This window comes from Manis pentadactyla, chromosome 1, assembly GCF_030020395.1.
Source record: "Manis pentadactyla isolate mManPen7 chromosome 1, mManPen7.hap1, whole genome shotgun sequence".
NCBI classification, from domain to species: domain Eukaryota; kingdom Metazoa; phylum Chordata; class Mammalia; order Pholidota; family Manidae; genus Manis; species Manis pentadactyla.
In genome coordinates, this window is record NC_080019.1 from 234,004,561 (window position 1) to 234,015,789 (window position 11,229).

Consider the following 11,229-nt stretch of genomic DNA (forward strand, 5'->3'; position numbering starts at 1 on the left):
AGGCCAGGAAAGCCCAGAGTTAATCAGTTAAAGCTCAAAAAGCCAGGAGCAACTTGGTCTGTAATGTCTGAATATTCCCCAGATAAAGGAGGGTACCTCAGCATAGCCCAAGTCTTTATCGTGTTAATCACACAGGCCCAGCTTATTTAATTTTACCTATACGCTGTTTTTTTCTTCCTCGGCCCTAATCAAATAGTTTGCAAGGGAGGCAACTAGTTTTAACATGCAGGCCCAGCCGTGAACAACATAGTAAAAGGTAGGAAGGATCCTATCTTAAAGATAACATTGCATTTTAAAACCCAAGTAGTTGAAAAGTAAGTTTCTTAACTTACTCTTTAGCAAACAGACAATAACTCAGCCCACCTTGGGGGCTGGGCAGGCAGGCTGTCTGATCTGCTCCCAGACCAAGACACTGGTATCCCAGGGAAAAATCAGAGCAGGAAGTTCCTTGTGTTAAGTTAATTCTAAGTATTCAAAGACCACTTAACAGGTCTGCACCCCAAACCCTTAGTCACATTCCTGAAGAATCCTTAAAAGGGGGAACCACCAACCTTTCGGAGCGCTCCTCTCTCTGAGGTCAACCACACTTTCAAAGTGTGTAACCTTTTAATCTGAAACTTTCCTCTCCAACCATTCAGGGCACCTCTCCTTGCCGAGGTGGCCTGTACTTTTTCTCTCTTTAAAAACTTTAAATACAACTTTTACTCTGCTTCACTACTGTGTCTCTGCCCTTCAGTTCTTTGTTATGGTGGGACAAGGACAGAGGAAAGTACACAACGCTCCCCAAACAGGAACAGACGTGGAAAGCAGCTTCCACAGAGAGAATTTATCTGTAACAGTCTCGGGTTTCTGTGACAGGGCAGACTTTCATTCCATTGGTTCATGTGGCTTCTGCAATCCCGCTCCTTTATTTATTGCATTTTAATTGTGACTGGACAGAGATCCATGAGAGCAGGAATCCAGGGCCAGCAGGTAACGTAAGACTGATTTAGAACCAGAAATAAAAATAGTTAACATGAATGTATCCAGTATTTTCTCCAATAAGGTGAACTCAGCTTGGTTACTTATACCTGAAAAGTATTGTGAATTATTACTACGCATCCATAAGAGAACCTGTAAAAAGTTCTGCACCTTAAAATCCACCGTGAAAATAAAGCAGTAATACTTTCCATTTATGCAAAGAACTTTCTATTTATGAGAGAACTGGGGGAAGTCAGCCATCAGGTGCAAACTAGAGACAGCTGTCCTCTTGGGGAGGTGCTCCGGGGCTCTGGGGCCTCCCCAGTTGTCCTTGACACCCTGGCCTTGGGGATCAAGCCCTCTTGCTCAGCATTCACCACCTAAAGCCTCACCTGTGGGGTGGAAGAGCTCCCCTGGAGGACGTCGGGGGTCAGCTCAGCGGGAAGCACTCAGGACCCTCGTTTTCACGCTCTCTGGTAGGCATTTCTCAGGGGGCAGGCCCTACTGCCAAGTTGGTGCTGTGAAGGGTTGCTCAGTGGGAGGGAGAGGGCCAGGAGTGTGGAGGCAGGGTTAGAGTGGCTCTGTCTTAAGTAAAGGTTGTAAAAGCCCCGTAAGTTATTTTTCTTGGAAGGTGGGGTGAGGTAGAATTCAAACTACTCAAGCAGGAAGCAGCTCAGCCCGGAGAGCTGGAGGGGCTGTTAAAGCACAGCAGGGCGGATTGTCAGGAAGGGTTTTGAAGCCTTTTCAACAGTTCCTGAGTTTTAGAGTGGGAGGCGCTGGGGCTCTAGGCAGTTGAGGCTTATCTGCAAAGATCCTGTTCTTACCTTGCAGAATAAGAAGGCATTGTTTACCAACAATGGACTTTATTAAATGTGAATGATTAACTACCTTTTGCACTGGAAACAGAGCTGAGCTTTCCAGTCCAGAAGCAGAGCATTGAGACTTTAGTGCTTACTGGCCGGGTAGCCTCGGAAAGTTATTAATCTGTTAGGCAGAAAGACAGACATGAGTGGGGTGGAAAGAGAATAAAGCCAGTAAAGTCCACTAAAAGGGACTCAGAGTCAACCAGATAAAACCAGAGAGCCAGAAAGGACTCACAGAGTTAATTAGTTAAGTAGCTGAAGTTTGAAAGGCCAGGAGTGACTTGGAATGTCCAGATATTCCCCAGATGAAAAACAATTCCCCAGATAAAGAAAATTATCAGAGCGTAGGCCATGTCTTCACTGTACCAATTAGATCAGGCCTCCAAGGCCAAAGATCGTCAGTCAAGGACTTCTCTGTCCTACCCCATGAGGCAGAACAGGGAAATGGGACAAGGGTCATGCCATTGTAAAATCTACTCAGCCTGCAAAAAAGACCCAGTTTATTCTTTAACTTAATCTATATGCCATTCTTCCTTTTCTTTCAGCCCCCTTAATCAGTGAAGTAACTGTAACCAGGACAGGAGATAAAACTCAGAGGTGTAAATAAACCTGTGTGGATAAAGAGTGCTGAGATCTGGACCAACACAGTCACCTAAATAACCCTATCCTTAAGACAAAATTTCAAAGGAATTCTAAATCACCTGTATACTTCATTCCTATGGACCTACCCAAAAAGCCCTATAAACCCCAAACCTTAAACCTTTAAGCACGCCTCCTAAGGTTGCTCACACTCCCCTTCTTCAAGTGTGCACTTTTTGCCTTAAATAAAGACTTCTTACTGCTCAATTTATTATATTTTGTCTCTGCGCTCTTCCAGTGGTAAGCATCTTTGTTACTTTGCTATTTCATTCTATTCTCCAGACTTAAGCACAAGTCTTGACTCTGTTTCTGTTCTTCTCCAGACAAGTAAGGAGGGGCCTCTGAGAGCTCTGATTTGAGCTCGCAAGTTCCCATCACCTGGACGGGACAGGACTGGAGCTGCTCCATCATGCTCTTTAGCAGCCTGACCAAAATTCTCCTTTCATTGCCTTTGGGACATTCTCAGAACATAATCTCACTCCATCCAGTGCTCTGTGGCTCCCCCAAATCCTGGGGTAATAGGGCCTTAGTTCCTAATCTGAATTTCTTCCCAACAAACCCTCTCAAAACCTCAGTCTCCACCACTTAAAGGGAGTTGCGAGTGTTAAATAAACAATGTATGGAGAGGCTCCACGTCATGGCTGTACTATTACTGGGCTGGGTCAAACAGCATCGTGGGTGTGTGACCTGTGGGGTCACAGGGACCAAGGTGGGAAGGGCCCCCCACTTAGTTGAACACACTGCTGTTGCTGTCTTGCAATTCTTAACAATTCTCTGAGGTGGGTTCCATATTTTTATTTTGTACTGTGCCCTGTGAATTATGTAGTCAGTTCTGCTACCAGGGGAAGATGCCTGCCTTTCAACTAGTCTTAGGATGCCTCTGAGGAATTCTTGTAAATGGCCACCGGTTTGGAGCACCAGCATTACCCAAAGGGGGAGGCAGAGATGGCACTGTGGTCCCCCGCAGGACTGAGGCTGTAACGAGGTGTCTGAGCCCACTTGCTTTGACGGGCCTGCCCCAGCCACCCGGTGCGGGAGAGCTCTTTAAACAAGAGACCTGAAACCCTAGGCCCGGCTCACTCAGGTGCAGGCCACATCGGAGCCTTCCACAGGCTGATCCCTTGGGAAAAAGCACAGCCTGGAATTCAGGAGTTGCGTGAACTCTGTGAAATCAGCCCCGGGTTCCTTGCAAGGAAAAAAAAAAAGGTCTCATCTTTTAAAATGCCTTTAAGCACGTATTAATCATGAGAAGGAAAAAAAAAAAATAGAAAATGTTTAAATGAATAAAACCATTGCTGAGGTTGCCTTGAACTCTACAGAAGAGGCTTGTAATTTCCATTTGATATAAATTACTTCTGCTCATGGCTATCACAGAACATTTGTTTCCTTTTGATGGTAAGTGAAATGAAGCATTCATTTAGCAAATCAAGCATTTTTTCAGGTAAGCAGTAGTTATATGTGAACTGCCTATGACACTGAAACATGCTATACACAGGCTGTAACGGTGCCCAACATTCCGCTTTTCCTCTTTGGCAGTTAAGCGCTCACATGTGCTCTCCCTCTCTCTCTCCCTCACACACACACACACACCACCTTCCCAAGAAGAGTCACCTGACTTTAGCTATTGTGAGGGTTTGTGTAAAACGTTGAGGGGGAGCAGAATACAGCACCCCAAAACGTGCCACTTTGGCATGTGGATCATTCTGAGTTGAAGGCAGTGAAGACCCAGCAGCCTCAGGAAAAGCAGGTTACATTTCCCTGAACTCCCTAAAAGTACTGAGATAGCAGGCCTGAGCCAGGAAGAGAGCTACAACCAGAGATAACTTTGTACATCAGAAAGACTTATCTGCATTTGTTTACCAAAGCTGTTTTCAAACATTTGCTCTTCTCAGCTTCCTGCAAATTGCCTCCCTTCTCCTTAGCTCAGGATGGTATATATGCCTCAATTGCCTGACTGCCTCTTGAGTGTCTGTGGAGTTCTTGTGCACATGTACGTAGTTAAATTTGTCTGTCTCCCATTAATCTGTCATGTCAATTTTATTATTAGACCATCCAAGGAACCTAGAAGGGATAAAGGAAAACTACTTCCTCCCAAAGTTAATCAAGATTCAGGGAAGCCCCATGGGCACTCTAACTCAGAAATTTATGTCAAAGAATTGGAATAAGGAGCCCTCAATTTTGGAAAGAAGATAAATTATTACTTTGGATTGGCTCCACTTTAAAATGTGTATCATGAAAAAGTAAAAAAATTAATAAATGGGCCAATCTCACCCTACCTTGGTTATCATGGCACAACTTAGAAGTGCATCAAATCATCACTGTACACCTTAAACTTATACAATGTTGTATGTCAATTACGTCTCAATAAAGCTGGGAAGACAATTAAACAAAAAAACCCTACTCAAATAGCTTAAATAATAAGGAAAAATTATTTCACCTAAGTGGTCTCAAGGTAGGATGGCTGTAGGGTTGGTGTGTGGATCCCAAGAACCCTGTGCTATGTCACACAGGCTGGGAGGCTTAAAACAACAGAACTGTATTATCTCAGTTCTGGAGGCCAGTTGTCCAAAATCAAGTTGTCAGCAGAGCTATGCTCCCTCTGAAACCTGTAGGAGAGATTCCAGTCTCTACCTCTGATGCCACATGGCTGTCTTCTTTCTGTGCCTTTCTCCTCTTCCTGTAAGGACAGCAGTCATTTGGGATTTAGGGCCACCATACTCCAGTACGACCTAATCTAACTAATTACATCTGCGACAATCCTATTCCAAACAAGGTCACATTCTGGGGTACTGGGGGTTAGGATATCAAATATCTTTTTTGGAGGACACAATTCAACCCCTAACAGACCCTTTCCATCTTTCTGCTCTGCCATTCTCAACCTGCTGGCTTGCCTTCAGGCTGTTCTCCTCACGGTCAGTCCCAGTTACAGTGACCCCAGGCATCACAACCAATATAAATGTCCACCAGATGAAGTGGGATCAAAAGACATAACTTTTAGAAGCAAGATTCCTCCTGCAGTGGACTTCCTTTCATTTGTCATTAGCCATGTCATCACATATGCAGGCCCACATTCACTGGGAAGAGGAACAAGACCACTCATCATGACTGGCTTGCACTAGGGGTTCTCAATTTGAATTTGCATCAGGTAACTGGGGGGCTTGTTAAAACAGTGCTGGGCTCTGCTCCTGGTGCATCCCATTCAGTAGGTCTGGTGTGAAGTCTGAGAACTTGAATTTTTGACAAGTTCTCAGGTGAGGCTGATGCTACTGGTCCTGAGACCACACTTGGAGAACCAGTGGTTTACACTAATCAGGATTCCTCCCAGAGGACTGGACTCCACTCTTGGGAAATGCATTGCCACTTCGGAGGGAGGATGCCCGAACAGAACCGGGGCTGTATCAGAAAGGAACAAGAGGAGGAAACTTGGGTGGGCACCCAGTAATGCCAGCCACAGAGTGGCCAGAGAACAGCTAGGAAGAGGTAGGAACGTGTCCAGACAGGGGAGAAGAAAGTCAGAATGAAATGATGTCAAGGGAGTCGTGGAGAAGAGATTCAAGAGGAGAGTGGCCAACACTCTTGATGTCACAGGGTCAGAAGGGCTGAAAAGTGTCCACTGGAATGGATGACTAGATCTTTACTGATCTTAGCAAGAGCAGTTTTATTTTGAAGACAACACATGGGACCAGTTATACAAAATGCAGTCGATTACATATCATTATCTGCCAAATACTAGAGCAAATTCCTAGAGTTGGGACTGGCTTTTCTGGAATCCAGGTAATTAGGTGAGTGATAAGAGGAGGCAATAGGGCTTGGATTTACTGCCCAACAGTGAAGTAAGTGTACTGTAGAGACATAACTTAGTATTCTGAGCTCAAGTTCAAACACAGCCACATCCTAAGTCCTAGGTTACAGATAAGAGGTCATGATTGTGGGAGAAATGTTTACACAGTCATCTATTTGGCAGTCCATGCATGTCTCCACGCGTTCAGATATATCTAGTTACACATCAGCCTCCTGCCTGCTCCTATCTATGCACATCCATTGTCCAGCTTCTCATATATACGTAGTTACCTATAGACAATCCAGTTCTGCCACTTGCTACTGCAATACCTCTCTTGGCCTCCATTTTCAGGGCAGTGAAATAGAGATAATAATGGAAACTCAGAGTTGTGTGGATTAAGTGAGATAATGTGTATAAATAAAAATAAGTATGTGTGTAAGGTAATTGTTAGTACGGCTACACATTTTATTTTCTTCACACAGCATTGCCAGCTGGCATTTGACTCCCAAGTGTTGGAGTACAATTTTTAAAGTCTATGTATTCTGTATGGTTCCAACTACATGACTTTCTGAAAAAGGCAAAACTATGGAGATAGTAAAAAGGTTGGTGGGTGCCAGTGTTACCAGCTGTTACCGGTTCTTCTTGGACCAAGTAGGGAGTTTCATAAACAAAGCCAAAATACACTTGGAAAGGGGTCCAAGTGGGCAACTCCAGAGGGTCCTAGAGCCCTGCTTGGTCACAAATTTGGCATTTTTATAGGCCTGTAAGTTCCTGCTCTCCAGCTGTCCTACCCCAGACTCTCCAAGACTCCACTCTGAGCCGGACAACAGGTGAACCAACGCAGGCACTGTTGTCTATATTCAGGCAGGTACTGCAAGTGCTGCTCATTTTGAGGTTATGCACACACCCGTTTTGGTTAGTTTGCCCATACCAGTGGAAGGTCTGACAGCAGTCAAACTCTGCCACTTTACCTTCATCTGAGCATGTCAGGCTACACCTGGGTGCTCGGGCAGGCTGCTCCAGCCAAGAGTAAGTTCTGCTAGGGTTGAGGTATTCTGACCACACACAGGCTGGAGATGGAGGGTGGCGTTTTCCATGTCCCCCATCTGCTCCTGGCTCGCATCTGTCTGCCAACCCTAACACCAGGAGCTGGGAGCGGGACAGGGATGAATCAGTGGAGCACAGAGGATTTCAGGGCAGTGAGATTACTCTGTATGATACTATAATGGTGGATGCATGTCATTCTACCTTTGTCCAAACCCAGAGAATGTGTAATACAGAGTGAACCCTGATGTAAACTGTGGACTCTGGATGATAGGATCTGTCAGTGTGGGTTCACCTACTACAACAAATGCTCCCCTCTGGTGGGGATGTTGACTATGGGGGAGGCTGTGTGTGTGGGGGCGCAGGGAATATATGGGAAGTCTCTGTACCTTCCATTCAATTTTGCTGTGACCCTACAACTGCTCTAAAAGAATTAAGTCTTTAGAAAAAGAGAGAGAAAAAAATGGGGGGTAAATGAACCAATCAAATATATAACTCTAAATACTTTGGCCAAATTCATTTATTCAATTAAAAATACAATATTAAGCCAGACCCTCCCTGAACAGGCTCTGGATATAATGGGAAACAAAATTACTTTACAAACACATGGAATAGTATGTAACCATTCAAAATGATTGTTTTGTACTTCTGTACTTATTGACCTGGAAGATGTTCCCATTATTATATGGAAAGACTAGGTTATAAATCATATTATGAACCCATTAAAAAAATACATTTCAGGGGGGAAAAGTCTGAAAAATTCTACATTAAAATGGTAAAATTTCTATTATGCATAGTTCATCATAATAAAAACAAATTTAAAAGCTGCTTCTGTATGCTTTTATTTATTTATTTTTATTTACATTTTATTTTATTTTATTTTATTTTTTGAGAGGGCATCTCTCATATTTATTGATCAAATGGTTGTTAACAACAATAAAATTCTGTATAGGGGACTCAATGCTCAATGCACAATCATTAATCCTCCCCAAGCCTAATTCTCGTCAGTCTCCAATCTTCTGAAGCATAACGAACAAGTTCTTACATGATGAACAAATTCTTACATAGTGAATAAGTTCTTACATGGTGAACAGTACAAGGGCAGTCATCACAGAAACTTTCGGTTTTGATAACGCATTATGAACTATAAACCATCAGGTCAAACATGAATATTCATTTGATTTTTATACTTGATTTATATGTCAATCCCACATTTCTCCCTTATTATTATTATTATTATTATTATTTTTAAATAAAATGCTGAAGTGGTAGGTAGATGCAAGATAAAGGTAGAAAACATAGTTTAGTGTTGTAAGAGAGCAAATGTACATGATCAGGTTGTGTGCCTGTAGACTAAGTGTTAATCCAAGCTAGACAAGGGCAACAACACATCCACGTATGCAGAAGATTTCTCTCAGAACATGAGGGGGGAGGTTCTAAGCCTCACCTCTGTTGATCCCCAATTTCTCACCTGATGGCCCCCCTGTGACTGTGCCTGTCTTAGGCTGTTCCTCCCTTGAGGAATCTTACCCGTCTCTGGCTAACCAGTCATCTTCCGGGGCCATACAGGGAAATGTGAAGTTGGTAAGTGAGAGGGAAGCCTTATTGTTTGAAAAGGTTAGCTTTTTACTTCTTTGCATATTTATGCCCTGTGGCTTCTATGCCCAGCATTGGTCTTGAGGTATCTTTACCACTTGGAAGAATTATGATACTCGGTAATTTCGATATGAGGCATGAATTCTACTTAAGGGTTGTAATTAGGAAGGAAGAAGAAAAGCTATAGAAGTAGCAGACGGAAGAAAACATGGGAAGATTGATTATTTCTTTGACATATTTTCTTGTAGAGTAACATAAGCATGTATAGGTTTTAACAAACTACTAATTAAATTGCGTACACACATTAACATAATAGGAATACGGCTACATAACCAAAGCAGACCTACAATTACCAGCCATATCCAGTGAAACCGAAAAAAACAGTTAGGCACCCTAGGCATTTGTGAAAACTTATCAATGATATGATATATATTGTCTAACTGAATTTGAATAGTTTGAGAAAAATCAGACAAATTAAAACAACACATTCCTGGGAACTGTTCACATTCCATGTGTTCTTTTAACAGTAGATAGTCTATAGTCGCAAGATTTTGGAGCGCTGCAACTTGCACTTCTCCTAATTCTTGGTTGAGTTTCGACAGTATAGATCCAGTCAAATTTGTTGTTTTACTGTATGCACAGGCCAGCTTAGATATCGCCTTCTTCATTCCAATGGCAAGTCCAGGAGCTGGTGGGATGAATGCAGCTACAACTGCAACAGCGCCAGGATCTTTGTTGAAGTTTTTTGATGATCATCTTCTGGAATGACTCTTCCAGAGAATGTTGATGTTGGAAGTTCTTCTTCATATCGTATCTTAATTCTTTTTCTGGGTAGCCAAATTAGGCTTTCATCCTCTGTATAAACACAAACAAACCCTTTGCCCACACTTTGATATGCCCTTTATACCATTTTGAAGAACTTATTGGAGATCACCACACAGGAACTGCTTTTTTTTTTTTAAGAGAAAGGAATATTATCAGAAAAATGTATTTCCATAGCTGATCATCTGACACCCTTTAAATGATCAAAATTAAGGATATTTAAAGCATGCATTAATCGTTGATGTATGTTTTTTAAATAACTGTATTTTTTAGTTTTTCTCAATGATATGTATCTACTTATGTAAAAACTAAACAGTGGAATGATTTAAAAGAAAAAAGAAAAAACTTAAGTCTGCTGTTTTTTAAGGCCATCTGATTCACTTTTGACTTTAGCTTTCCCCTGTCCACCCTGCAGAGGAGCCAGCCTTTCTGGGTCACTTTGTACAGTCCACTGTTGGACTGCAAGCAGAGTCCCACTCTGCCAGGGCAGGGAGCCAGGCTAGGAGTGCGAAACAAGCTGAGCCATTTCAGGATGCTTTTGAAATAAGAAAAAGTGAATTTTTCTATTCCAAAAATAATTCAGGAAGTCATTGGAAGGAAGCTTCAGTCTTAACTGTGAGATCTGGGAAAAATACAGGAAGTGCAAAACTTAAAAAGATACCCTGCAAAGGTATCTTCTGGATGACATCCGTCAGTAGGTTATGGCTGTTTATGTGGATATTTTTGTAGGTTAAGAGGGGCCAAAAAATAGTATCTTCCTTGGTGTGTTCAATTCCCTCCCAAAGTCCCAGGAATGGGCCCAGGTCTGTCCTGGTTGCCACCTACCCATTCAAAGCTGACTCTACAGCAGCCTGTCTAGCCTGTGAATTGCAAGGAAGTGAGGGCTCTGAGACACGGGCGGCTTTTAATACATTGCTTTGCAGTTTGGAAAGTTGCCATCCATTAGGGTTTCAGTCAAAAAGGCTTTTTCCAAATCCTAGAACAAACTGTAGCCAGAAGCTCTGCTCTTTGTCAGGAGGCAACTGCAGCCCAGACTTAGCCAGGCTCCTGCCCTCTCCCCAGAGAACAACTTCCCTTTATATGCAGGGATCTTGGCTCTTTTACTCAGGGGGATGGGACACAGTCCCTGTTTTTCCCAGAAAGACCCAACTGTCTCAGGGTTTCTGGTTGTTGTTTGTTTCACTATTTTCCAGGTTTTATCTGGATGGCCGGATAGGACATCTTCCTAATATCAGTGGTTGAAATGTTTCTCTGTCTTTCCTCTGGATTTTTCTTCCTTTTCAGCAGATGCAGTTTAGTGAAACAAAATAAAGAGGCCTCTCTCTCCACTATTAGGAGACCTCAGGCAATTAACCTTCTGAGGAGCTGAGCATGAGTTAGTGATCTATGAATGGAGTTTAACCCCTTGCACAGAAAGTTTAAAGCCAGGGTGTCTGGTACCTGTTTTGTGATCAGATTGCTTTCCTTTGGTAGGGATCAACTTTCGTTCCTTCCTTTTAAGGCAAAGAATCTCTAATAAGAACC